The sequence below is a fragment of the Argiope bruennichi genome, chromosome 2 (assembly GCF_947563725.1).
Source record: "Argiope bruennichi chromosome 2, qqArgBrue1.1, whole genome shotgun sequence".
Lineage (NCBI taxonomy): Eukaryota > Metazoa > Arthropoda > Arachnida > Araneae > Araneidae > Argiope > Argiope bruennichi.
The window spans coordinates 76,723,443-76,747,682 of record NC_079152.1 but is presented as its reverse complement, the minus strand read 5'-3'; the positions used below and the strand labels follow the sequence as shown (position 1 = coordinate 76,747,682).

The window sequence follows — 24,240 nt, the reverse complement described above, 5'->3', positions numbered from 1 at the left end:
AAGTTTCATATCTTATATAGAAGATGCCTAATATATTGAACGAATTTATACAAGTTTAAGCATGTCTCTAAAATATGGCATATTGCTATTATGGAGGCATATTGCTATTGAGATGTTACCCTTTTTAAACAATTATGTGTACTTTTCATATCCATGGGCGATTTAATATTTAAAGTATAATAGAAAATTACACTGACAATTATAATTCAAGAAAATATTTAATACATTTCACAAATATTACATTCTTTTATTCATTTTTCAACATTGAGGCATTTATCCTAATCTGACATGTTACTACTGTTTTTTAAATTATTTGAAGTATTCTAGATCGGTTGTTTCGATTTCAGAAAATTTCTTTAAAGGTCGGTATACATGAAACCTTCGGAGTGGAGGTCGGACCTTTCAACATTGGTCTTTCGTGTGCCTTTTACATCTTCGGATTCTCCTTTAGTTAGATACTTTCGTGAATGTTACTTCAATAACAATTATTAAACATTTAATATAGGACCTTTTATATTGTAAGAGTAATAGCTCAAATTTTGTTTCGTGTTATGCGAATTCACACTACAAGAGTCAATTATACTTGTATTTTACTTTCAATATAGTTGTAAATAATCCCTTTCTGTTATTTTTTGTATCAAATTCACGTCTATAGTAATTGAGTATGCTTAAGAGGGCCATTTTTGAATAAATCTTTTGGACGTTATTTTGAAGCATAATTAGAAAAAGCCTGCCATTTGAGATTTGAAGCCAAGAGCGGTTTAGGAAAAGCATTTTGTCAAAAGTCTATAATTTGCCATTTTGAAAGTCGTCGAATTATTAAAAAAACAACATGACTTGTTTTTTAGAATTTTTATTTTATGCATTTGCAAGTACAAGTTTGGACGGATCCTGGAATTTTGGGAAAAAAATGGGTTTAAAATAGATAATGGTAATCGTTTGTTATTGATTATAAAGTATTATATCAATAAGAGGGAGATGTTAATAATATTTGTAAAATAATTATTTGTGGTCTCTTATTGGATTAAAAATCGGTATCAAATAATGTCTATTAAATAAAAAAAAATATTATTTAATTATTTTTTCTTGAAATTTATGATGCACTTATTCTAATCTTGCCCCAAAACGTAATTTCTATATATTTTCTCCTGCTCCTATAAATGTTTTAAATCATAAAAATAAGTAATAATAGTAAATTTTATGGTATTTACGTCAATAAATGCTTTTCAAAAAGACAAAAAAAAAAAAAAACCCAACTATAAAATTTACAATATTATATAATTTCCTAGTTCCCCCATTTCGTAGTCATATTTAGTACAATAATCTTGATATACTAATTTTTAAAAAAGGGCTTCGCATTTCAGAAATTAAAACTGAAGGGGTTGTGTAGCGTTGAATATTAATATTTCAGACACTTTCACACAGATACGATGATTCGAGTACGCTTTTGATTGGCATAAAACATTGAAATGTAAAATTACATAATTTGACCATTTTGAATTATAAAAGAGTGAAAATTAACATTTAAAATATTAGTGAGTCAAATTTTTTTAAAAATATGACTAATATGACAGTATAAGTACAAACACTTGAATTTCGGAATTTTTTCAGCAGAAACATTTATTAACTCAGCGAAATTTTTATTGAACAAAATGTCATTAGTTCAAAAATCGTTTCATTTCCTTTAAATGTTTTTTTTAAAGAATTCAAATATTTTATGTGTTGTGGTATGAACTGGCCTAATATCTGTATTTTCAAAGGACCAATTTTTAAAATCCAGTAATCATCAAATATTAAGTTCTTTTTAACAAATATTTCCTAATATTTCTATTTTTACTATTATAGTAACAACTATATTGCTATAAAAAAGCTGTATTTTATATTTTTTTAATTTTTTTATTTGCTTCCTTCCGTTTTCTGCTTCGAGTTCTTTGTTGTTGTAAAGAAGTCTCTTAGCTATATGTCTGTGATGAATTACACCATTCATTTTGTTGGTTATTTGTTGCATTATTTCTTGAAGTTCCAAGAGAGACATCACAGACTCATTCTTTTCCATTTCAGTCTAGCTACTTTTTCTTCTGATATATTTTTTAAAACTCGTTTTATACTTAAATTTTTTTTACTTAGGATAGGACAGTTTAAAGTACTGAAAAAATAAACTAAAAAAAAAAAAGAAGCATTTTTTTTTTTACTTCAACTGAAATGACAAATGAAAAGAAAAAAAATTAAAATCCAGCTGTATAAACTGTATAAAAGCTATAAACTGTCAGCTGTAAAGCTGTATAAATTGTATTCAGCTGTAAAACTTAAAATTCAGCTGTTTCTAGAGCTGTTCTAGATAAAAAGCTAATAACATACTTAATATTTTTGGAATGTGTGAGAAAAGTATCAGTCATAGAACTAAATAATAAAATTTTGTTAATAATAGAACTAACTGAGGGTGTTCAGCTTGTCTGAAATAACTCATGATCTCAAATTTATTATCGTGTTTCCTGATATTCATGATAATAATTTCTGAAGCTAGAAAGGGATGATTAAAATTTAAAATCCAGCTTTATCGACAAATTTGTAAGCAAGATGATACAATTGTATGTACAATTGAAAAAAAAAGACAATTACAATAAAAGGACAATAAAATTATTACAATCACATAATACGGAGACAAAATAAGAAATGCAATTTGTAATGTAGACTATTCACATTATAGTTATCAAGATTTTGTGTTAATTTAAAGTTTTGCTGATCGCTCTTGAATTCTATCTAGAATTGGTTTTATATAACGATATAATTCCTTCTCGAAGCGCAATCAAAAAATTCCTGAACATTGTAATAAAAACTGTATATATTACAGCATATTGAATGTTTGATATTCTGTTTCTATGTTGGATTTTGCAAATATTAACCAAATATTTAGTTTTTTTGTATCATTAAAAATAATAAACGATTAATTGGGAGATTGCTTTATAGATCGTGTTTCTCGACCATGATATAATTTAGGATGAATGGCATACTAATTATGATAATCATCAAATAATGCTGTATATTTTTTTAGGTTTTTGATAATTGCATCTTCATCTACTCTGTCCTGATAAAAAGTGAAAACAGGATTCATACATAATATCTTTCTGTTCATGTGTTTTTTTCATACATAATATGTTTCTGCGTATTATTATTCCAGATAATTTTTCTTTAATATTTCAAAGTAGAAAATGTTTGAAAAAGGCTTCATTTCATTATTGTTTCTTATATATTTGTAAATTTTGTACATAGTTATTTTTCTTTTTTTCTACTGTAAATACTTTAGTATTTCCCGTAAGATGCCCATCAAACCGTTCAGTGACCACAATGGTTACGGATATGGGGGTATGAGACGGTGCTCTGTTCTGTATAATAAACTCTTATCTGTCAATTAAACATTTAATACAGGAAATCATTAAAAATCTATCAGAACAGTCGTTAAGAATAATTCTTTGCATTTACTTATATATATTTTAGAATCTATACAGAAAAAAATGTTATCTTGTATAGTTTAAATAACTGATACAGGAAATGAAGATTACTTTCTGCCATTTAATGAATGAGTTTTATCTCATGTTTAAATATTTTTGAAACTTTCAGATTAATTTAAATAAAATTGTCCTAAAAATAAAATCAGTTTAACTTTTGAATTGGTCACTATTTCCAGCAATAATTTCCAATAAAACTCAGCCTTAAAGCCCATCAACAACATCCTACTTAATTGAATAAATTGCTACACATCATCATAAAGCAAATGCTTACAAGGTATATGTCTCGACAAAAATCAATACAAATGCCTTCAGTACAAAAGAGAAACACTTTCTGCGTGTAAACTCACACCCGATCCGTCTTACCAGTGCCGTGTCCCAATGACCGCTGAGGTAATGTGCATTTCAAACTTCTATGGCCTAGCAATAAAAAAAGGTAATCGGTGCAGAAGGAAATAATTCTGCTCGCGAAAAAGGGGTGGACGGAGACTAGAGGAAGTCTAAGGGTGGTAGCATCAGCTTTCGTCGAATCGATTTTGCCTTAACTGACGTTGGCTTCCGTGGTAAGGATTTGCCACGGATATTAAGAGGATGCGTTGCAAAATATCGAAACAGAGAGCATAACTCTCTCGAAAAGAGTCAGTGAACTGATGCAGTTTCTTATCGACTTCTTTTACCAAAATATAGTTTGTTTGTTTCTTTTATTTGGGATGGTTTGAAATTTCTAAAAGAGTTTCTAAAAGCGATTTCGAAAAGGAGACTACTGCCTATAGGAAAAGTCTAGTTTGGAGTTTTAAACAATAATAAGGTATTGTTTGGGATAGTTTATATTATTTCATTTCTATAATTTGAGATTATTTTGGATCGTTTGAAATTTCTAAAAGAGGCTTTGCTGAAATGAAGAACTGCTGCATTTATGAAAAATCCAATTGGAGTTATATACAATAACAAATACTGGAAAGATATTAACTAATGTTCGATAAATTTATTTTATAAATAATATTTTTAAAAAAAATATAAATTATTATTTTAAGAAAAAATATAAACAATTACTCAGAATCAGGTTAAAAATTTCAAAAGTCGATTTCTTTTTAATTAAAGACCGTTTATTTATTGTAAAAGTTTCTGGAAAAGAATCATAAGCAAAATTTAATATTTTGATATATTTTTATTCTATATTTTAAAGTTTGGACTTCTCTGAAATTTGTAGTCTCTATACTTTGAAAAAGTTTGAGTAGCTTTCATTTTTTTTGAAAATCGGTTTTATATTTTATTTTAAAGGATTTTTATGTTGTCAGGAAAAAAAATTACCGATTTATCAACAAGTTTTTCAAAATGACTTTTGAACTATAATAAGAATTTTGATGGGAATTAGTTAATGCATCTGTAGAGATAAATCAGAATCGTTTCTTTAGAAATTGTCAAAGAGCTATTTCCATGCTTATTGGAATAGGATTTACATGTCTAAATTGTATATTTTCGAAAAATGAACATTAAGCAACTTTTCAAATTAATTGAACTGAATTTTCAAAGTTACAGATAATGAGATTTTAATGAATTTTTAATAAATACTTGTGACGTTCAAGCATTGTCTTCTGGGAAAGGTAAAACTACGGGAAACTTTCTTCTTTTTAGAAATCAAATTAAATCTTCTATTCTTGAGAAATCTTTTACCTTCTTAAAGAGATTTTTTGGGAAGAAGAAATGTAACATTACCGAGTTTATATCATCTCAATGAAAAAAAAAAAAAAAAAAAAAAAAAAAAAAAACACACAAAAAAACACATGCAAAATGCAAAAAGTCACACTTTTTGGGGAAATGCATCATAGGATTCCTAAATTAATATTTTAAGTCTCAATAGTAAATACAAAATGCAAAAATTAATGAAAAATGCAACATTTTACGTATGTTCGGCAAAGCAATAATACTCTGCTAGCAGAAGAAAATAATTGGATTAATAAAAATCCAGTTAATCTTCTTAAATTTACCTCTTCTTTTAACTTAAAATTTCGGTTAAAGTAAAATAGAACTCAAGTTTCCATTTAAAGAACTTATTATAATTAAGAATTCATGATGGCATATCTAATCTATTGCTACTGGAACACCATCAGCAACATAACGAAAAAAATCAATCCGTTTTTGAGCTTAAAAGTATTATAAGAATATATTTAGCTTGAATGCGTTTTTTTACACATATACCGTTTATTAATAGACAATTTTAAATTATTTTTGATATTGTTTTAAAATTCTCTTTTAGTGTGAATTTTCATTTTTGAAAATGCGTAAGCTATAAAAGAAGCTTATGTATGTATTTTTTCTTTTGTTTTTAAATAAGAAAAATATTTTGAGAGCCATAAATTGGCTTATAAGTATGCGGTATAAAATTCATTGTTTGCATTATCATGGAAAAAAAAAAAGAAATTCTAGAAGAATTGCGTTTAATTGTTTCTGTGAAACTCCTATTCTGTTGTAATATCTTTTAAGTGATTTTTTATTAATTTAGAGGAACCTTTTATTCTAAATAATAAACTGGGATACGCTTTCTATTATTCAGAATACTTTCCTCATTTTTAATAGGATATTAAATGATTTTAATCTTATTTATTCTTAAAACGTAATTACATTAAAAGAAAAATTCTTCTATTTTAGAATGTATATTTTTTTTATCAAATGTATACAATGCTTAACAAAATCCTTTCACTCCCTTTTCATGTTTCCTCAGAAAATAAAAAAAAGTGCTTAAGTGTTTTCACCTTTATATTTATTTAAGTGTTTGTACTAACTTTAGTTTCCATTATGAGGACAAATTTACTTACTGTCGTCCATTTTTTAAACATTAGCAATATAATTTTATAAAATGGTGGATTTAACATCTTATTTTATTTTAAACTATTGTTAAATATGACAAAAATGATGAAAATAATTTTAAATAAAGCTATCTTTCAATTTTTTTTTTCGTTTTCAAAATTTAGGATACCAAAGGATTGAATTTAATAAAATACAGAAAAATGATATTTTTTGATAAACCGAATGTATTTTATTACAAGAAAAGTTATCAATTATTTTCTATATATTGAAATGTTTGAAATATTCGAAAAAATAAAACTTTGAAAGACTAAAATTTACATATCAAATTGAACTGCATGACTTTTTAATATGCAATTTTACTTGTTAAAATTAGATAGGATGCATTGCAAAAGATTGTATGATTTCTTTGTGTATGCAAAGTAACAAAATAATATAAAAATAAGGAAATGGAGAACAAAATGCAATGAATTACCTTTTATTTCTTAAATTTCTTTCTTACATTTTTATAATCGCAAATAAAACTTTGAAATTCTCTATAAAAACTAAGCATTAAAAATCCCGAAAACTAAACAGCAGACTGAAATAAAAGAATCATTAAATATACAAGACCGGATAAAGATTATTATTTTTTTTTTATGTTCCAAAGCTTTTGAGCGGAATGAGTGTTGAGGGAAATGAATCCGAAATACCACCTGGAGATTTCAAAACATTTATTTTTCTTATTCTCATGCAACTTTTACCGAATCAGATGACATTGACCATTAGACAGAAACAAGGATTAATGGTCATTTGAGGATTTTAAAGTTTAAGTATATAGTTTGCTCACAATTTGGCCGATTTCCAGGCTTCTCTGAATGATCTGATAGTTTCTGTCTCGATTTCTAATGATATCTTTGCAGATAAGCAAAGAATCAACGTAAGAGCTTTTCAAATATTTATAGAATGTATTGGAAAAACTATCGCATTTAGTACTCGACACGAGCCGAAAGGACATACGACAAGAAAGTAAAGAAAGTGACCCAAGTAAATAGTTTAAAATTAATCTGAAAGTAAATTTTATTTATTTATGCACAGAATACGTGACCAGCAGATTGTTGTGAAAATCTTCTTTGTTTCTCTATTATAGAATAGAATAGGTTGGAAAAAGAAACTATCATTCTAGAAACAAACATGCAGCATTCATTATCTTTTTATAACTATAATTATACAATACACAACCGAGAATACGAGAATTAATCTGAAAGTAAATTTTATTTATTTATGCACAGAATACGTGACCAGCAGACTGTTGTGAAAACCTTCTTTGTTTCTCTATTATAGAGTAGAATAGGTTGGAAAAAGAAACTAACATTCTAGAAACAAACATGCAGCATCTATTATCTTTTTATAACGATAATTATACAGTACACAAACGAGAATACGTTTCACGATATCCGGCTTCCGTACTATCCGGCATAGTTTCCTTTTATCTTAATTAAATAAGGACTGCAAGGCGTTGCAATGGCAACATTGCCAAGGCATTAAAGAGACGTCTGCTACGATCCTTCTAGGTGTCGTCCTCAAATTTGCAAATGGTCACACTTTTTAAATCTATAATCTTTATATGAAAATTGTAATGCATGGTTACGAAGATTTAATTTAAACTATATTGAAACTCTCAAAGAAGGACCATAATCGGACCATTAATGTGACAAATAAAACAACTTTACATTAATTCAATGTTTCAAACATAAAAACCTTTTAAATGAGAACTTTTACTTAATGTTAGTTCAGCATCTGCTTAGCAAACAGAACGGAGATCTGCAGTTAAGCATTACAAATAAACCCTGGAAATAAAACAGTCCAGTTGTTCGGATAAAAAGAATTCGGAAGAACTCTATGAAATAAAGGAAGAAACTAATTTCCGTAAATGACGTGAAGAAAAAAAAAATGAAGCAAAACTTTTTGATAATTTCTGCCAGTTCTGAAAAGCTTATTTTGTTGGTTACTACAAATTCAACGCATATTTTTTCTAAGAGAAGATAAAGAAAGTTCTCCATAAAACGAAAATTAAATGTCATTAAGCATTGCATTCGTGTTGAGAAGAACTGAATAGATCCATTAATGCTCAAAGAATGGGAAGCTTTCAGATGAAAGAGTTTTCAAAAACAGCGCAGTTTTCCTGAAAATTGAAGTTGGGCATGAGATAATGATTGTCATTTTCGTGCAGCTTGTCTGAATAACGACAAATTTTTTTGATAATAAAAATGTGCATTTTTTTTCTGCATGAAAAAAGAAAATTATAAAATTTGTTTGCATAAAAGATGATTTTTAACCAATGAATTATTCCTTGACTGTAATGTTTTAACCACTTTCTTAAATTTTATGGGTCAAAAAATAATTTTTTAGTACTCTTTGGTTTTGAGTTATGACTTGTATAAAATATTTGATGAATAAATCCTATCCTAAAGTATGATTTTACATGTAGTAAATTACATGATGAATTGCATGCAGAAAGATGAAAAAAATTTCAAATAATTTTAAATTAAAAAAAAAAAACGCTTATTAGTATATAGAAGCAAATGCTCCAGGCATCATTCAATCTACCATGTTTCTGTCATCATGCAAGGTGTTAATGCGGTAATTAAATGAGTCATCCTTTGCATTCACCTCAGAAAAATGATGACAAGAAATCACTAAACCTGCTAATTTATTCATGATCTTTCTAGAAGTTCATCAGAATTATTACGATCCATCTTGAAAGTACTCATCATGATTCTCCGCAGAAGTTTGAAACTTTGCATTCAGAATCTTAGCATGTGCGTTCTTATTTAAAGGAGAAGATATCGAAACGTTTGAACAAAACAATATGCATTATTCATAAAAAATTACAATTTTAAAAGAATTGATTAAATTTCAGAACTAATTTGTTAAATAAATGCTGAAACGTCAAAGGAGTGTATGGTATCATGGATGGAAATATCAATGGTATAATATTTTTTCATTTGAGGATTTATATGCCAAAAATATGAAGATTTCTGCACCAAAAAGGAATTCAGCACTTGCAGTGTCTTGTTTTAAACCAGCAAATATTACAAGTTTATTTTGTTTGAATTAATTTTATTCGGTTTAAAACATTAACGTTTTATATTCCTTAAATAAAAGTGACAGATTTTTGTTCTAAAGAAAAATATTATTTAGGAAGAGAGAAGAGATAATATAAAGGTAGCAGAAATCCTAGCAAGGAGTAGGCGAGATTACTTTAATCTCCTTAACACAGATTAAAATCCCGTGGCCGAGACGAGTTATCTTGAAAAGAATCAAAATGTGGAAAAAATACATGGCAGCAGTTTTGTTGGTTTAGGTTGTAAAGTTGACCATCCAAAAAAGTCACTATGCTTGCTCACGAATATTGTAATGAGTAATGGTTGAGGGGGATATTGGAAAATTACAGTATTGATTTGTCACGTTTAAATAGAAGGCAGTTAATTTCGAAGTAAAAGCTTAAAAAAGAATTTTTATAAGTATTAAAATGATTAATATTTGAATTTGCTGGCTTTGCTGGCTGTAATGGTAATTTGTATAGAGGAAGTGTAAATTTATATATATATATATATATATATATATATATATATATATATATATATATATATATATATATATATATATATATATATATATATATATATATATATATGTGGTGGTAACATTATTAGCCAGTTAACAACTTCCGGAGAAGAGTGTACACTTTTGTCTAGTGGCTATGTCACTCGGCTATGAACCCTAACGTTGCGAGTTCGAACCTCAACCCGCACACACACACACACACACACACACACACATATATATATATATAATTATTTTTAAAAGGAGAATATCTATCAAAAATTTCAGATCGGTGCTTGTATTCATTTTCCTGATATTCAACTTTATAAAAAAAAGAGTTGTGGAAAAATGCCTGTAAGTACTTTCTATTTTTCTGAATTTTTGAATAGGGAAAAAAATCCTATTATAAAAGTATTAGCCTGCAATTTCAGGTGGCAATATAGTAATCAATGATTTTTTTAAAAAGTAAAAATTAAATATGGATAAAAAGAGAATGAAAACTATTACTTAGTGGCGTCTGGTCCCCCAAAAACATTTAATAGTAATGCTCGAGAACTGACTACCATCGAAAAAGGCATTCTGGATAGGTAATTGAGATAAAAATTGAAATTTAGATTTTAATAATATTAGATTTTTTAGATCAAATTTAGATTTAATAATATTTTTTCTAAAAACCCATTATAATACCATCTAAAATCGTTGAAAAACTTTTTGAAAATAATTTTTTTCCGATTCATAAAACCGTACAAATTTCCAAAATAAATAAATAAATAAATAAATAAATAATAAATAATAATAATAATTAATCTGAAATTTTTTATCAAACGTTTACATCTATGTATCACATGTATTGATAGATTTACTAAAATTGGAAAAAAAATAAAAATATTTTTCAAAATTCATGCTTTTTAAAAATATACTAATTATTTCATCAAGCTGCTTTGACTATCGATGTTTCATTGTTTAGACCTTCTTAATATCAAGAGCCTTTTTACTTAAAATTTTCATTTCAGATTAATAAATTTTTACATAAAATCAAAAACAGATGATACTTTCTTCTCCTTTTTGACCTCTTCCGGTGGAGGCGAATGCAATGACTTGTTTTGGATGGCCAACCTGTCAACTTAAACCAATGAAATTGCTGTAATGTATTTTTTCCAAATCAAAGTACAATTCGACTGAACTATCCGGAATTGTGTGGATTTTAATACAACAGTAAAGAGTTCATATAAAAAAAAATCTCTATATTTAACTTTTAAAGAAGGCAACTTCTGACTAAATATCATTTCCAATTATTTTTTCAGTGTAGATTATGGGCATCCTACTGAGAAAAATGCTTGAGTTAATCATTCATGTCTTGTGTAGATGAATTATCACAAGAAAGTAAAATTTATATTTTACTTTCGAGCAGGGAAAATAAATTTGTCAAATTTTATTTTCCCCTGAATTAAAAAAAAAAAAAAAACGTGAAAACTTAACTGTTCCTTAATCAATTCTCTTATTTATTAGTTTTTAGTATTTAATGCAATATCTACCATTACTCGAACTGATTACTCAAAAGTACAAATGACCGAGTATTAAGAAATCCGGCTATTTCAACTAATGATTGCATATTACTATAGAAAAAAAAACAGATCTAGTAGGTGGCGCTTGAAAAATTCAACAAAATCAATAACAGGTAACGATGCTTAGTTAGGCAAGCACAAAAATTGAGTAACAAACTATTGACGAAGTGTACTCAAAACAGCACTTACAGGAATGAATAATACACAAAGAGCAAATCATTGTTAAATAAACCACAGCAGCAAAATGAGACTAGCTGAGATCAATATTCCAAATATTGAATTCATTCAATTATTCGCTTGAGTGCAATTTACCTACTTCTGACTCATCTATACTCGAAAAAATCTTCGAACTGCAGAACTATTTGAGCTATCATCAAAATTCTCGAATATTCTGGAGTCTAAATTTTTGTTTCGAAATTCGTCACCATGTTGCCAAGGTCAGAGGCCATTGTCTCCACATTTATTCAGCAGCCATGATTATATCTGTAAAACTATTCTCTTTCCTGGAGATTTGCAGCGCAGAAAAGCAATATTCAAATTTCATAACAATATATGAAATCGTTTTTATAAGCTTCATAAGCTACATTTAGCTCAATCTTATTATAAGGAAAAAACAAACATGCTATGCACTTAATTATTCAGTAATAAGAAAATTTTGTGTTATAGAAACAAAATGTTATAAATTCTGAGGATTAACATTTTATGACAAAAAAGTTTTTAAACTATTTTTTTATATTTTTTATCATGATTCTGAGGGATGAAATAACTCGTTTCATTATCAAACTCCTTTTGAAGTTTTTTCTTTAAAAAGAGAACACATGTTTCATTTAATTTATGAAAATCTTTTTCTGCAGCTTCTGGATAGTTAAAAAATTTGTAGCAAGCCATTTTTTACCCAGAAAAGATAACTTAATTAGATTTTTTCGATCTTATTCTTTGAAGATAAAAATTACAATTAAAGGGGATAGTATTACATTTTTTCCCTCACTCTTTTTCTTTGTGCCATACCTCTCTCTGAAAATCTGCTTTTTTTCCCTACAAATTTTTTTCCGCTGAGATGAACTATTAAACTAATTACTTTGCGTTTTTATGTGGCATCGAGAAAAATTGGGGAAAGCAATTTGAAAGGTGGCATGAAATAAGTTAGTTCATTGCTTTCTTTGGAATATTTAATTACAGGTCTCGTTTTAGATTCATATCTTATAAAGATAAAAAAATAAATACAAATTTATTTTATCGTGCTTCAGAATTAAAATTAAACAGTCATGATTATGAACTAAGTCATGTAAAATCTGCCAAGTGAACCTGAAGATAGTTTTATGAAAACTGAAGGGAAAGCTAAAAATACTCCAGAGAGTACAAATAAAAAATTTGACTTGGAAGAAATTAAGCAAAATTGTGATAACTTATTTTATAATTGGCATTTGATCAATTAGAAGAAAGAATTCGTTAATTTTTTTTTAAGTTGATGATTAATGATTAAAGATCAAAGGTTTTCGTAAACTTACTTAGAAATATTAAAAGTAAAATTTGCTGGGAATTAGAACATCTGGTCCAAATACAACTAATGCATATTGTTTAGATTAGATTTTACAAGAAAAATGAAATAAATTTCGAAAACGAAATCCTTAATTGTTTATATTATGCATCTAACATACTAAAATTGAAATATGTGAAGTACTTATAGAAGCAGGTGCATCAGTATTATGTTAAAAGGATAGTGGAAAGTAAAAAAGAACTCGTAAAATAGGGAATATACTTCGTATGATGAATGAAAATCGTATCAATACATGCGCTTCTTCTAACAGTTGAAATGTACAAAGTCTTTTTCCAGGTGTAATTGTAAAGTTTTGTTCATATTTTAATGTAAGATTTACTAATTAATAAACAATGTATTTAAATAAATTTGATCTTTTTTATTAAACATGTGTCATCACAATAATCCTGCTAATCAATAAATTTTGCAAAATAAAATATATTTATAAGCAATATTAATAAAAGCAGAGAATTATATTTTGTAGGGAAAAAGGTAAATATTAGATCAGCTTTTCCCTCCAGTTTGTAACATTTTTTCTACACAAAAATAATGTTTTTAGATTGGCATTTTTTAAAGAAAAAAAACCTATCTAAAAACCTTATCCTTTTAAAATCTAAATTGACAGAAAATAAAGCTAATAAATTATTTTATTAGCTCCATTTTAAAGAGAAATAATATCAAGTAATAATGCCATCAAGTTTTGAAAAAAAGATTAAATAACTTTATAGTCACTGATTAGCATGCAAATTTTAGAATAAATAAACAAACAAAAAATATTCTGTAAGAACATATTTTTGAAAAGTTAATATAGCAAGGTTTTCAAAAATTTATCAAAGTGGCTAATATATTAATTTGTCTAAGCGCATTAATTGAAAACAAATCTAGTTATTAACATAACTTAAATAATAAAGTAACATGAAAATATAATTATTTCCATTTGAAGTAAAGAGGTTGAAATAGTTTACGTAGATGAAACATGATTTACATTAAAGCTGATAATTTAAGATTAGTTAAAAAAGAAATTTTGGCACTTTATGCCATTCAGTTTCCTTCCCAATGCCAAAGGAAATGTACTCTATGTCATTCAATTCTATTCTCCTCGATACAAAAAAAAAAAAAAAAAAAAATGTGGCACGTTACGAGATTTAATTTTTATCTTCCAAGCCAAAAAGGTGGTAGTATTTCACCAAACCTGAACCATGCCAAGGAAGTGGTGGCACTCTATGCCATTCAATTTCCCTCTATCAAAAGTATCCATAGAATACTCTATGCTATTCTATTCCCGCTCCCCGGCAAAAGATATGATGGTGCATTACGTCATTCAATTCCCCAATTCATACCAAAGAAATGACATAGTATGAACGACATTCAATTCCCTCTAGCCCATTCATTTAGACTTGTAACTTATAAGCACAAGGTGCCGTCTTCAATTCAACATCTCTGCTGAGCGTCCAGCCAGAATGTATAACAAGCTACTTTCCACCTCTAATATGACAACCAAACAAAGACATTCTCTTTCGATTCACCTTCAGTGAGCTTTCATTCCAAATGGTGCCAATGAAATGAACTGACATAAATTAGGGCGGATTTTCTTTTTATCGAACATTCAAGTCTTGTATATCAAATCTTGTAAATTGATTTTTTTTAGTGCTACCACTCTATTAACGAAGCATGGGATATCTCGAAAAGTTAGTTTAAGAGTTTTTTTCATGTTTTTAATAGTATGCGTATTGGAATTTGACAATATTACAGATTACAATATCAGAAAATTCATTAGCCTTGAAAACTGCCTTTCAAATATTGTTCAAGAAGGATCTATGTTCATTTAATATTTTAAAATTAAAAGTAAAAAATATATTTTAATTAAATGTACACTAATATAAAAATAAAGTTGAAAAAATGATATCTTTTATTTAGACAGGAAAATGTTTTCTCATATGTTATTTCCAAATTAAAATAATAAATTAATAGAGTGTTTTCAGAAATTAAATTTACGTTTCATTAATTTTATTAAAATCATGTGCTGTTTTGCAGTGATCCAAGGTTTATTTAGGAACATTGTCTAAAAGTAACAATATACAGAAATATTATTTATTCTAATTTTAATAAATTTGCAAAAAAGATCTAAAAAAAGAAGAGGACATTTGCAGAGCATTCTGAGATACAGTTTCGTAATTGAAATTTCATTTTATTATTTTTCAGCAGCTATCATATTCATACAAATAAAACTAATACAGGTTCTTGATCTTATAAGGCTTCAAAAAATATCTGATTTTACATATATCATCTTTCGTTATTAAGAGCTTCTTAATGGAAAAATATTTGAATAAAACATAAATCATTATAAATAAAATTCAGGCCCATCGCATTTACTATTATTGTGCAACACAATTTCTGGCACGAGTATTCAAACAATAAATATCACTTCAGAATGTTCTTATGTTTTATTTCATAAGTGATATATTTTCCTGGCTTTTTCTCAACAACAGACACACTCCCCACCAATTTGAATGAGATTGAAACAAAAGTAAGTCATTGCTGTCGGATATATCTCAAAAAATCAATTCTACTACCGTCGTTCGCTTCGTGAAAAAGGATTCGCGAAGATACAGAAATGCTTGAATTCAACTTGCACGTACGAATACCATTTGGCGAGAAAATGCAATAAAAGATTTGGCGTGAAATCACTCTCTCTGTAGGAGAGAATGTATAAGGAACAGATGAAAAATAGATAAGTTTGTCAAAGAATAAATAAAGAGGAATATAAAAATGGCGATCAATCTTCATTTTAGTACCACAACAATGCTGGCCAGCAAGAAATAAGTCTACTTTTATGATCAAAGTACGCTAGAGAATTGAACAAATAGTTTACGCGGTAGACTGCGAAATTGCTGAAAGTTCTTAAAAAAAAGGTATTAGATTTTTTCTTATCTTGTTCAACATCTGTTATATCAAAACTAAATTTCATTAAATTTATATCCGTTAAAACTTCTGTTGGCAAATTCAATATTTTTTCGATTTAGCGCGATCTATATGATTATATAAAAGGAACAAGATAACTTTTATTGATTTTAGTATTTTTTTTTATTTATTTTAATTGAGGTTTAATTGAATTTTATTCGTTCAAATGTTATTCATTAAATTTCTAAAGAATTTTCAAAACTTTTGATGAAGAAATTATGTTTAATATTTCTCAAGATTAGTAAATTTAAGTTCAAGAAATAAAAATGTTTGAAATTAATTTCCATTTATTCATATGAAATAATTTTAATTAATATCATACAAAAATAACAACAACTAATTTTTTTTTAAACTATCAGAACTGGATATAAAAAGGTTAGTTATCTTTCCTTCGGTAATAATATTATCATTAAAATTTATCATATCAGTTTAGAACGATAGCTCGCAATTTGTGGTCCATGGGCTTTACGGGATTTATTAGTCTTGGAAGTAATCCAGAAGGGTCCAGCAACATATATAAAATTATTAAATAAATGTGAATTTGGAAATCGATATTAGTTAAACTCAATTGATTAAATATATTCGAGAACTATGATGTTAAATTAAAATTTCTAAAATTTTTAAAATAATTTTTATTAAAATACGATACAACATTATTTTCATAACCAATGTATGTTTAAATTTACAAATGAAATTTCACCCATAAACAACTGAAAATACATAGACTTGAATGTTTTAACAGACAAAAGCTCTAGAAAAGTAATTCAAAATACACTTTTTAGCATACTAATTTTCAAAAAAAAAAAAAAAAAAATCTGGAGGGGAATACCTAGGACTCCAATTTAGGAGTGGAAATGGTCTGCAGACTTCTGATTAAGGAATGTTGGTGAAGGATAATTATTCCTTTATTTGAATATTAAAATTTGCATTTTTAGTGATACTTGCGATGCAAGGTTTCTATGCAAGTGCTCATATGTCTAGTCAATTGAGTGCAGTTCTAGAATTATAAATTATCAAATTTTTTTGAAAATAATATATTATGAATAAATAAATAAATATATTTGTTTAGATAACAGCTACTCAAAAAATGAATAAAAAGAACGATAAAAAGACAACTCGTTTTCAATTTAGATGCTTAATATTGTTTAGCAGTAAGCAATAAATCAACTTTTACTGCAAGGCATATTAGGAAGCAGAGTAAATACTTTACTGAGCAGACTGCAGAATTGTTGAATATTATGAATAAATTCCATTCTAATTCTTGTTTACTTAGCTGATATAGCTCTATTTTTCGAATTAAGGGAATGGATGGCAGTTAGAAAATAAGGCAATAAATAATTTAATGCGATGCATTATGCTGCTGTTTTAATTCAATAAACAAAGCTTCTATTTCTAGACTATGCTTTTATTTCAGACTTCAGGTAAACAATTCGTAAGTAGAAAATTCTATTAGGGGTATTATAATTCTTAAGAGAAACTTAAAATAAATTAAAATGAATAGTTTTTAGTTCAAATAAAATGTTGACAGTGGATAGAGCATCTGTATATGTGAAAACCTTAAAAGTGTTTTGCAATCAGTGTATTAGAAAGACGTTTGTTTGAATATGGCATATTATTTATTTTCATCAAATAGAAAGTGATAAGTTATGTTTTTGAATTGAATTGTACTATTAAATTGCTTATTTAGTGTAGAAGGTTTTAAAATTATTTATTTTCCCGTTTCTTTCCAGAATGATTTTAAAATTTGTTTAGTGAGACTTTTCAATCAACATTAAAAAATTGCAATGTATTTGATAAAAAATAATTGAAAAAAATAATCGATGTATATTACATGATGCGTTTTATACTATCAGGATAAATGTATTTTAATCGGAAGAAAATAGGGAAATATTTTTATCGTGATTTTCCCGATATTATATGGCTCATTTTAGATTTAAATTTGTCTTATCGTTCCCAGCATCGTGTTTGCCTTTAGGACTAAAATATCTTCCAGTGCATCAGTACCTAAAGATTTAGTACATATAAATTTTTAAAGCTATATTTTATTTATTTAGATTTTTATATTTTTGAGTTAAAAGGCTTGTAACACACAGATGGAAAGAAAAGGAAAAATGCATAAGTATACATAATGTCAAAAATGCTATTTTAGAACTCAATCATATGAAACACGTGCTCCTTGATTAGAATTTTGATATTGAATTTTTTTGAAATAAAAGAAATATCAGGAAGTAAAAAATGCCTGTAAGTTGATTTAGTGTCACCCATTTAATCATTATTAGTTTAAAGGCAAATTTATTGAGTGACGGAAAAAATGAACAGTCAAGTAACATTATTGAACACTAAGTATCAGCTTCTTTGCAATACTAATTTTAAAAATAATCAAAATATTAATACGAATATGCTTATTCGAATAAAATTAATGTTATATATTTAGCTGCATGAAGATTCATTTTGGACAGAAATCATCTTTTCGATACATGATCGCATGATCAGTATGACATTTATTGGCTGCCTTCCCCCACTTCTTAACATACTAAAGAGATTCAATAGATTTGTGAATAAGTTTGGAACTTAATGGTAACATTACTTCCTGGCAAATGTAGTTAAAAGGATACGTTTATGAGAAAGTATAAAGGAATTTAAACTAAAATCTGAATTTGTTATGACATTTTCAGATGTTATATTTAATAATACTTCTTTTACCCAATGCATATACTAAATACAATTTAAAAGCTTTTCATATCAAATATATTTCATTGATCACCAAACTTAAGTACAAATTCTGAGTAAAAGTTAACTTAATGAGTCATTTTTCTATCGGCTGTAAATTGAAAGGAAAACTTAGCTGCACGAAGAAACAAAAGAAAAAAAAAACGAAATTAAGCCTTGTATCACAGTTATTTAAAAATGAAATAACCACTGTTCTCTGAGTATTAATTGTCACATGAATCATTTGTGATTTACTGCAACTTTCTAATGAAATGACTCCAGTTCTATTATAGTTAAGAAATAGTAGAGAAGAGATAATCTAATGAGAGAATCTAAATCACAGGGAGAGTCATGCCAAACGAACATATGAATAAATTGTTCTAGCTCATTAACAGATGAATATTTGTGGTAACAATTATGCGTGATAATAAATTTCCATAATATTTCTTAAGATTATTATTTTGCCTTTAAAAGGTAGGAAAATGCTTCATTTTGTTAGACTACTACTGAATTCTATAATCATAGCTAAATAAATTTTTTGATATGCTGGTTTTTTTTCATTTTTCTAATATTGAGTTTTTGATGCGTAAAATGATAGGTAAATAACAGCACACTGAAACTATACACTGATTTACTGAGATCCATCTATCTTACTATTTAAAGACAGCGGCAGTAACTGCTACAAATGTGGTGTCTAGACATACTAAAGGGATCATGCGCTATACGATGAAATCGGTTACAGCATTACCTGATGGTAAATAATGGAATCGGCATTCTTATCTTGACAATCTTAAGATATGAAAAAAAGACAGTTGCAAAATTGCTGAGAGTTTGCGATTTAGTACGAAAAGACACCGTTAGTACAATAGCTAAAAGCAAAACATGCAAACCAAGCATTTTTTTGATGGCGATTTCAAAAACTTTATGCTAAAAAGCATTAGAAGCAAAATTATTTAGCAATTATTAGAAGCAAAATTATTTAGCAATTATTAGAAGCAAAATTATTATTTTTATTTTCGGTGTTCAAAATGCTCTCTGTGAGGTACAGTGCACATTTGGGATTTTTTTCGGTCTTTCCTTCTATAGTCGTGAGATGCTACAAAATAAGATTGGAAAATTACAAACAAACATATCAGTGCTTTATACGTTTTATTCTTAGCCTTACTGAGATCAAGGTTTTTTTTTGGTACTAAATTGAAGACACTCTATAATTTTATAACTGATTTTTTTTCCTCGTACCATATTCTGTTTTGAAGAAAAGAATGCTCACTCCATTGTTTACCACCATGTAGCATTGTAAACCGATATCACCATGCTACGTGTGGTTACTTAATTATAGTTAGACAACAAGTTTGGGGCAACAATTATCTCTGATTTTAAATCAATGTAGAGTAAAAGGCTTTAGTTGATATTCCATATTCAATAAATAAATAGCAAACAGAAAAAATAAATTGATTTAAATAAACATATGTATTAACCAACATGTTTTATAAAAATATGACAAATAGGATGCATACATAGGATTGGAAGAATGAAGATAAATGAATAAACAAAGGGAATAAAACAAATGGCTTCTAAACATCGTTAAAACAATATTGACTAAATGCCTTTTTCGCTTACTTAATCCTGAATGAGTTGATAAACATATTTTTGAAATGTTGGTTTAGTGCAATACAGTCCAACGGAAACAGTATTCACAGCAACGAAACAAAAGCGACGGGAAATGCTTTTATAAATCATTAAAAGCACCATAATAAAGCCATTGTAGTATTTGTGCGCATTCCCATTTGGGTTATTAATTTTATTTACTGCGAACCGCTCTTTAGCTTTTGAAGAATTGCCAAATTTCGTATGCAAATAGATAAGTTCGAACAAATCGTAATTTTTAGAATAAAATAAATATCATTATTAATTCTAGGTTAAACAGAGAATTAAACGGGGAAGTGTAAGATTTTTTTTTGTAAAAACACATTTTTCAAAATTAACTAACAAAATATAAATACAAATATTATATAAATAAAGAGATATGATCATTAAATGAAAAACGAAGTCAACATTTCGGCGAAGGTGAGAGAAAAATTAAATCCTTGTTATGCCATAAGTGTTCTATTGAATCTACTGATATATATATATCTAATGATATTTTAAAATTTATTAATTTTCTAATTAATTTCCAAAGTTTTAACTTAATTCAACCCATATTAACTTCATTCTAAAATGTTCTCGTATTTCCTGATCCAATTCAACCTCTTTTATCATGAAGTTAATATGGGCTAATTTAAAATAAAACTTAGGAAATTAATTGGGATTTAGATTAAGATATATCATTACATATATATAGTGTCAGGAAGAAGAAAATACTGTGAATGATTAATCCGGACGAGAATACAATATCATTTTTTCTGCTTGTAGTGACAATTTTTAACTAGATGAAATTAGCGTTTTGGGTTGACAAGTTTGAATATATTTCAATTTCAAACATTAGAATTCGGTTATAGTTTTCATGTAACACTAATGAAGAATGTTGAGAAAATTGAAAACGGTATGTGAAAAGAGAAGTGGAAACTAAATATCAAACGATACTAAAATAATATTTATTCCTAGTTTTAATTATTTTTTTAATATTTGAAACGTACTTTAAAACAATATATTTCATCATTGAAGTGAAATTCAAGCTGTTCGTAACGTTGATAATAATATTAAATCTGTTTTTTTTTCTGGCCAATTGAATGTAATCGAGATGTAAAGATTGGATTATTTTTCTATGTTGAATAGGTTTCAGTATAAAGCTTGCTTTTAATAACTTTTTTGATTTATTTTGTTCCTTGAATTTAATGTTTAAGTTCAGAATCAAACAATGGCCTAAAAGTATTTAGCTGCCTCCTTTTCACTATACTGATGCTTTTTCCTGTGTTATAATTGGATGTATAAAAATGTAAACATGAAATTAAAAAGTTTCAAAGCATAATAACCTGAATGGAGTTAGTGGTTTGACATAATGTTAAGTTTAATGTAAGTTATATGACTATCAAAACTGAAAATTAAAAAAAAATATTTTGCTGAGGAAACAACTGAAATTTTTAACGATAATAATTAATCCCAGAAAACCAACTGGTCGGGTAGGCAGGTAGTAGTAAAAATGAATGTGTGTGTGTATGTTGGAGCTCTACAGGTCAGAACATTAGATCTGCAGGTAACAAATTTTCCACATATATAACTTGGAGGGTTAAAATGTGTACCTCCGAATAATTTTTCGAAATTTTAATTAAGTAAAACATAGCTAAAATTTGTGGATTTTCCGTGATAACTTCGTTTCGTTCTACATCGTTTCAAATTTTAATATTTTCTTAATGAAAACAATTTAATATTTATGCGAATTTTGGTAGAAATTTTGATAATTTCTTAGAAATAACTCAAACTGTTTGCATTTTATCATTAAATATTTGGTCATGCGTTTGTTTTCCATCATTAAAAGCAAAGTAAGAAGCCTTCTGTTTAATATCTGTGTAGTTTACAAGAAAACTAAAAAAATACTGTTACAATATCGTGTAATTTTTTAAAAACATATATTTACCTTTTTAATGGTGCTATGATGTCATGGGACTGTTTCCATTAGAAAAGTTCTTTTACGTAAGGAATAAAACATATGTAAGATAATTAAAACAACACGTTTTAATGTCTGAAAATTTTTATTTTCAATTATATTAAACCAGTTTAATTGAAATTAAATATAATCATTATGTCTGCGAACAGCTGGTCAGGAAAGGTGTAAATACGTATGGTTTTTTATCATGATATCTGTATGTCTGCATCTTAGATCTAGCCGAGCAGAAAAACACTGATGTAAATTTTTTCAAGTATTTTTTTTTCATTAGCATCTAAACAAAGTCTGATTTAAAGCATTAATAAATATTTTGTCTTTGCTAATTTTAAATTAATGACATTTAATTATAATGAAGTAATATCTAATTTTCGTAATTATTTTCAGCTTTCGTAATCACAACAAAATTTTTATGGAGGAAAAGGAGGAAATGAAATTTTATTGAACTCGGTTTTAAAGACTATAATCCATAATTAATTGTAATCACTAATTAATACTCTACACAATATTTTCCACTCTAATTTCGGATGAACTTTAAAATTTTAAGCAGGAACATTTTACTACATAATATCAAATAAGGCCTTTCCTTCATAAAAGCTGTAAAATTTTATTTAACAATTACGGTTGGCAATTTTTATAATGACATAACAATACGTGACTTCAATAAAATGTTTAAAAAAATTCTACTCCCTGCTCCAGGGATAAAAGCTACTCTTTCTAATCTCAAAAATGTGTTTTCAGTTTGTTTCTTTTTCAGCGCTAATTCCTATCTGTGGTGAATTCATTATTCACTCGAAAATTGTTTTCTTACAAATTCCTTTTACAAAATTGCAGGTTGCATCTTTACTTCTTTGGGTTTATTTATTCTTTTTAACGACTAGTTTCTACAAGAATTTCATAATACTTTTTTTAAAACAAAACCCCAAAAAGCATTACTTTTGTTAAAAATATACTCAAGTAAGAATATCATTCTCGTTGTTAATATATAAAAATATTGAATTTTATTTTTAGAAAACACTTGGGGAAATGAAAAAAAAAAAAAAAAAAAAAAAAAAGGTTTACGCCTAAATATAAAATTTATTTTTATAAAATGATTTTAGTCTGAAAATTATAAAAAGTAAGCACTGAAAACATTAAAATGTATTAATATCTGTTTTTCGACATACTGAGATCCATGGAAAATAGATTACTTTGAAGAATGCCCTATTTATAAAAATATTGCTTATTATCCTCGTTATAATGAGAATGCCATTTTTAATTACATAAATGTCAAAAATAATATCATTCGAGCAAACTTACTAATTAACTTTAATGCATAATATATTTTTAAAACAATTTGCCATCGTTTTGAGAAGTTTTACTATCAAAACGAAAATAATGTTCCTGTTTATTGCAAAAAAAAAATGCTGAAATTGCTTTTGCTACCCTTCCAGAGAATTTTTCACTATTATCAAATTTTGCAAATAGATGAAAGAAAGTGGTTAGAAGGCGCCAAGTTAGGACTACTAAATGGTGAATAAAACAATCCCATCGAAGCTACAATAAATTCTGTAGGATATCAAAACACATATAAGCGTAACGTTAATAAGTTAAATGATAATCTTCTTATGGTTATCCATTCTTGAGAGCTTTTGGTTAATAATTTGTTTTACATTATCCAGCTGACACATACTATAATTAAACAAATAATATTTTTGATTATGCGGCAATATGTTATAGTAGTAAATACTTTCAAATAACAAAGAATTTTTTTTTCAAAAATGGATATTTTTTTGTTTTGTTTTTAAACAGTAAATCGCAAGTGAAAAAAAATTACATGTTTTATTTATTTTTCGTTAGTCCACTCCAAACACTAAGGCGACTAACAAAACCCACTTGTAACGATTGCATATAAATGGTCGAATTTAACAGTCTGAATTCATTTATTATTTTACGAATGGTAATACATTGAATGTTTGTGATAAACAA

General features: G+C 27.1%; 1 protein-coding gene across 1 annotated transcript in view; it reads right to left on the bottom strand.

Moving 5' to 3' along the window:
* LOC129955844 (uncharacterized) overlaps nt 1-24,240 on the bottom strand; it is a 293,119-nt gene that overhangs the window by 235,145 nt on the left and 33,734 nt on the right. The window lies entirely within an intron of this gene.